The 6,602-nt window shown below is 41.2% G+C and overlaps 1 pseudogene; it reads right to left on the reverse strand.

Moving 5' to 3' along the window:
• Nucleotides 1-332: 332 nt before the first annotated feature.
• On the reverse strand, nucleotides 333-1,745 carry LOC113628951 (DNA methyltransferase 1-associated protein 1 pseudogene; annotated as a pseudogene).
• Nucleotides 1,746-6,602: the final 4,857 nt, after the last annotated feature.

The following is a 6,602-nucleotide window of genomic DNA, read 5'->3' on the forward strand; positions in this document are numbered from 1 at the left end:
TAAATATTATGGCCATTACCTTCAAACTCAAACTCAAAAGATTTCCTCCAACTCTGCCCTAGGGCTTTAGCTCCCTCCGCTCTAAGAATAAGATACTTCAGTAGGAAATGTAATAAACACCACTACACAATAACATGTGCAATTCATTGTGAATCTTTCCGGTGCTCTAAATTTTCAGGGAAAAAAAAACTTTTTAAAAATGAGTTTGCATAGATAAACTATTATAAGCTAATTACTGGAAAAAACAAATATTTACATAAACATAGGATATTTACATAAGTATGAAGAAACACTGCATACTTTGATGTGCAGAGTTACTTCCCTTACAGTCTTCATTTAGGTAAAAAGATTTTGGGGTTGTTTTTTTCCCAACTCACCAGCTCTACGCAGCAGCATCCCACACCACGTGTGGCCTCACACGGCTTCTCCGCCTCCTTCACAGAAGAGGAGCTGGAGACGATTCCCGTCGCTTCCTCGTGGGCGCGAAGGGTGTGCCCACCACACGACGATGGTCGATGACGGTGTCCTTGCTGGCGTCAGGGTCGAGGCCAGGTTCGGCACCGCGGGCGGGAAGACGCTGGCATGGCGGCGTCCCAGCACCCAGCCCGGACCAGAGCCTCGTGCAGGCACCTGCAGCTCACCGTCGCAGTTGGCGCAGGCTTGCCTGGGCTCGTTCAGCCGCACCAGTTCGGTCCTTGGCTCGTACCAGCTCCTCTGCGGGTGTCAGGCTCAGCTCCACACCCAGCACCTGTTCCAGGGCCTTGATATTCTGGCCCGCACCCTGGCAGCTTCCTCTGCTGGCTCCGCGGGGTGAGGCCTGCAGGCTTGAAGTCTGGAAACTTGATGCCTGCAGTCTCAGGAACAGCTGGCTTCTCGGCCTCCTTTTCCTGGGGCGGCTGCTTCTCGGGGTCCTTGCTCCGCAGCGGGGTCTGCGGCTGCGAGTAGCTTCAGCGAGTCCTGGCTACGCTCCTCGCGCTCCTCTGCCGGGACTAGATCTGGCGCAGCTTACGTAGCGGGTACTTCTCCGCCGCCACCTGCTCTGAGGCTTGTTACCGGCAACGCTTCAGCTGTTCCTTCCGCCGTTGCAGGTGCCCAGCATCAAACCCTGGTATCTTGAGGTCTGTGTTTGGCATGGCGTGCATGTTGGCCAGCTTGGCACAGATATGGTAATACCGCTCCTTCAAGTCCTCCACAGACCTCTTCTTAAACCGCTGGTGATCATCCCGATCGTGGCTAATGACAAAACAGAGGTCAAAGCGGCGGCTGAGGTCAAAGAAGTGGTCGTTTCTGCCTTTGTTCAAGAGTTGTCGTGAAGATAGAGCTAGTATCCCTGCTCTGAATACACTGGCACCTGCACAGTCTTATGGAACCTGGCGAAGGGGTAGTCCTTGCCCTCCTCAGCTGCCTGTCGCCAGTAGAAGAACGTGGCTTCAGCCTTGCAGACTAGGTTGGTGAATGGCATCCACTTACAGGACCACGCCTTCTTGGGGCCCAACTTGGCCTTAACTGTGCGGTGGCCTTGACCAGGGTCACTGGGTAACAGTGGAGGTGCATCCTTCTCGTCAGAGTAGCACAGTGCTTAGAATTCCTGGTGCATGTCCGTGGGAAGGTCAGTGTCTCTGAGGACTTCCTGGACTTTTTCTTCCGCGGGTTGGTATTGTCCTTCTTGCTGATGGTCCCGGAAGCCGCATGACCCTCTTATCCCCGAGTTCTAGCATGTCCTACCCATCTGTGCCCACAGACATTGCGCCTGAGAGATAGGGGAGTGCCCCGAGGTCAAGGATCAGTGCCTGGACTTCCGCACTGCGGCCTGGTGGCTCCATTATCCCCGCAAAACCACAGACCTTTTTTCTTTGCCGGGGGTGGGAGAGGTGGCTGGTACGCAATAACTTTACTGAAAGAAAAGTGTAGTGAAATCTGTCGAAAGCTTAAGGAAGAGAACTTCGACACCTCCCCTCAAGCTCAGGACCAAGTGCAACGAGTGGATTCTTTCAGGATGTTGTCAGGCAGGGTGCGTCCATCTCCCTGCTGTTTCCCTGCAAAGATCTGCGTCTCTATCAGCCAGTGTCAGCTGGCGGGCAGCAACCAAACCAGTCGTTTGCACTGGGAAATATGAAGAATTATTAATTCATAAGAGGGAATTTACCAATAAGAATGGTAAAGAGAATCTAAAGAATACAGAAAAGACAGATGTAAGTGGCAGTCACTACCTCTAGGACTAAAAGAGAGTATTCAAGGAAGAGAAACTTGGAAGAAAGCTACGCAGACTGATGTTCAGAACCAGTTGCAGAAGGTGCGACTGTCTCCCACTGGAGGGCAGAGTATTTCACCGAGGTGTTGCACACCACGCCTGGCCGGCAGAAACTAACTGCACAAAGGGATTCGAGCAACACTACTAGGAAGCCACCAGCTGAAGAGGATGGGAGCAGGGCACTGAAACTTGCTGGGAGTGGCTACCTCTGAGGTGAGAACAAATCTCACGAGAAAGCTGCATCTGGAGTTCTGGCAAAACGTGCTAAGAATCCACTCCACAGGGGACACACTATTGAGTGACCCACATGAGAATGGCAGCTCAGCTGCATATCACTATAGCAAAAGGGGAAAACCACTGGTTTCTGGAAGAGGGGGTCTTCTCCCCTGTGGTATCCTTCCAGAGCCTTCTACTATAATGTTTAACATTATGCCAAGTGTTAAAGGAGAACTGATTACAAGGTCCAGCTCCAATATTACAAAGGAGGACAAAGGAGGATGGTTTAGGGGCTGAGGTTATATGTTGAGAACAGACACCCTGTACTTCCAAATAACTTCAACTATAATCCTTCAGCCATAAAGGAAGACCAGCATTCGTTTCAAAATTCTGCATGTCCATGTATCATCTATACATAAATATTTTGAAGTCTGAGTCTGTGTCGTGGTGACGGGGGCGGATTAGTATCAAGGAACGCTTGCTTCTGGCCACCTCATTTCTTAGATGAAGCTGCATATCAATAAATAACAGTAGGTGATATTAAATGTTAAAAATCAAGGTAAAATAATGATCGCAGCAAACTCTTTTCACGTGATATTAGAACACTGTTTAACAAAGCCACTTGAGTCATCTGAATCTCTAATGGAAACATTCTATATCCTATTAATATTAGGCTAGATATTGAAAAAACAAACTGATGAGATGCAAATGATTACTGTCTCATGGAAATGAGTTCTGTATGGTAAAGAAGATAAGCCCAAATTTTATGGTTTTATTATCCTGTATAGGTCATTATACCAGTTCGATATCTAACTAAGCAAATTTATATATATATATATTTATACGATCCTATATATATATATATATATATATATATAGGATTGTTTCATTTATTCACATTTAAGTTTTTATTGATAGATTACATCTGCCACATACCTTCTGTTTTCTGTCTTCCTCCTTTACATTGAGTATTTTTGCACTAAGTGAATATTTTTAATGTAACATTCTAATTTCTTTAATGTTTTTTCACTTTTGAAAAAAGGATTTTCTTAGTTGTTGCTCTGGGGATTTTTATATATATCTTAATTTAGAATCTACTCTAGATTTATACTGGTTTAATTCCATTGAGATATAGAAGCATTAATTCTGAAGAGCTTGATTTTTTGTGGTATTATTGTTATTCAGTTGCATCTGTATATCATACAAATCCAACAATAAATTGTTATAATTATTACTTTATATAATTTCATTTATTTTAAAGGAGCTGAGGAAAGAAAGGAGAGCAGGTATATATTTATAACACTTATATATGTAGTTATATCTTCTTATGTACCATTTCTGGTTCTCTTCACTTGTGCCTGTGGATTTGAGTTACCATCTGGTATCATTTCCTTAGCCCAGTACAACTTTGCTCCCACTCACCTCCTTCATGCTGGTGTTGGCAAATAACATTTCTATATGTTATGGGCCAAACAATACAATTATATACAATTCTATTGTTTTATACAATTTATTTTGTAATCAGTTAAGAGAAGAGGAAATAAGGGCTTTATCAATTTCATACTTCTCCAAACTTCAAGAATGAAATCATTTTTTGTGTAAGCCTTGAACTTTGAGTCAGGAGTTGGGACTTCATACCTAGATCTTAATTAAGCCGGACTAACTTGAGAGATGAGCATTCAAAAGAAAATGTGCAAGTGTCTCCTCCAATTGCCCTCAAAGCATGAAGGAAATTACACTTTGAATGTGTTACGGAGTCGTACTCAGTTAATATTTACCAGTCTTTTAAAAAAAGTCCTATATGCTGAAGGTCTGATGACTGAAATATACTTAAAGGCCTAAATTGATGACTTAACAATGTTGAAAAAGAAGCATTAGGCCTGGATGCCACGTAGCAGCATAAAAAGATTTTAGACCCATTTCGCTGGCTGATTCAACAGCAAATGTATCTGACGGTGAAATAAATGACCTGTCAGTGTATCATCCAGCCATGCATTTCTGTGATTTCAATAGTTACAAACATTATTACTCCATCTCCTCAGTCTTATTCTTTTTTTTTTTTTTTACTGACATGTAAAAATCAGATATTATGTGTGACAGAATAAAGCTTTTGTGGAAGGTAAAAAGAGGTTTTATCTGAAATAAGCACCACTTCTCATTTTACTACCATGATATCAAAAGAGACTTATACTCTGACCTTGCATTTGAAAGAATGTTGTATGTAGTGCGATAAAAAAATCATGGAAGGATTTAGCAGACTTGTAGGTTCAGGCACTAGAGTCCAAGGGTAAAGATGCAAAGAAATATTTAAAAGAAAAAAAAAAAACCTGCTAAAGTAGAATGACTCCTTCCCTCTGGCAAAATCACTGCCTCCCAGAAATAAAATGTAACATCCCAATTCTTTCAAGTGAGACCCTCTGGTTTTCTCTCACCATAGCCCTGGGGCCATACCAAAGCCATCCTACTCTTATTACGGTAGCAAGGTTACAATCCCCCTACCCAAGAAGCTGAAATATAAATGGGAATGCCTCTAAACTAGAAAAGAGTGGTGAGGAAGACTACAAAAGAAAACCTAAAAAGCCAAAGAAGTAAATGTAGTATAATCTAGAAAGACAAAAAAGAGAAACATAAATTTAATATATCAGAAAAAACAAAATGAGTTTCCTTCATTTTTGACGCTTTCTAACCAAAAGCTGGAAGGAATCTGAGAGCTCATCTAATCCAGCTTCTTAGTCTTCCAGATAAAAAAATTGTAGCCTAGAAAGGTACTTCCCCAGATACATTCTTTGCGATTCTTCTGAACTTACAGTTTTAGGAAGAGTAATGACTTTAAAAAAAAATTAAAGGGTGAACACAAAAATTTTAAAGTATACTTAAAGCTAAATTTAAATGCGTATTACTTTGTAGATACATCCCAAATACTAACAGAGAAAGTGAAGTGGCATTTTGTAGATGTTTATGGTGACCATAAACCCAGATTTCTATAGAGTAGAAAAGACATTACTTTGGGAAATGAGTAATTGAGAAATGTAAAAATATTGCATTTTATCAATATTTTTGACATGGCATGCATTGGTAGTACAAGAAAATATCCACTAAAGAAGCTGGATTCGTTTTTAATAACTTTTTAAAAAATTGACAATGATAAATACAATATTTATTTCTGACAGCTAAAATTGAAGAGGCCGATGAAGAATTTGAAAAGTTAACAAACACCATAAAATCATACCTACTAAGATGGATAAATCTATGGAGATTATTCAACTTAAATAAAGGAAAAGCAGTCTTCAATTTTATAAAGGGTTTGTAAAAAATTAACAAACAGAAACCTCAATTAAAGAGAGTTGGGAGACCAGAAGGGGGAGCTCTCAGACCCTGTGATGACAGCAGAGCCCAACAGGAAGGAGAAAGACTCCTCTTCTTTCCCGGCAAGGACTCCACCAGTGAAGAGCCATGCACTCTGTTTATTGCAGCTCCCTCCCCGGCCCACCCACCCCCCAAGGCCAATTTCCTTTTCCTCTCTTGAAAAGCATTCTCCTCCCTTTGCCTTGTGGCAATTTGCAGGGTTGCAGAACTCAAATTGTAATTCTCTGCTGATCCCAAATGAACCCATCTTTGCTGGAGAAATATCTAGCAGTCTATTTGTTTCGGGTTAACAGGTTTCTACACAGAGGATGAATTAGTATCTCTTTACTATCAAAACACAACAGAATAGTTATTCACAAGAGAATAAAAGATACAGAGAATCTATAAGAAGCATTTATTAAAGAGCTTACTTTTTCCACCTCTATCATCAGTGTATCATGGCAACAATTAACATAGTTTTGCAAAACTATGTTTTAAGTATCATGTATGTTTTACGTTTTATGGAAAGAAAACAGTTTAAAAAGACAAAAACAAGAAACGCATGCAGGTACACATGTGTAGCCAGGAATATTACATTATTTTTATGCCCTCAAAAAACCCACAGTCTAAACTATTATTTCCCCCTAGATAAAATACAAAAGTAACCTTAATAGTAGGAATCAGATTGTGGTTACTTTTCCCAGAACAGCTACTTACATGCAATAATTAAAATGAGGAATTCTCTAAGCACTGAAAGGCAGATGTCAAAAATGTCACTTACTACATACAC

This window comes from Aethalodelphis obliquidens, unplaced genomic scaffold (genome assembly GCF_003676395.1).
Source record: "Aethalodelphis obliquidens isolate GAN/ISIS:26980383/991018 unplaced genomic scaffold, ASM367639v1 scaffold25, whole genome shotgun sequence".
Classification (NCBI taxonomy): Eukaryota; Metazoa; Chordata; class Mammalia; order Artiodactyla; family Delphinidae; genus Aethalodelphis; species Aethalodelphis obliquidens.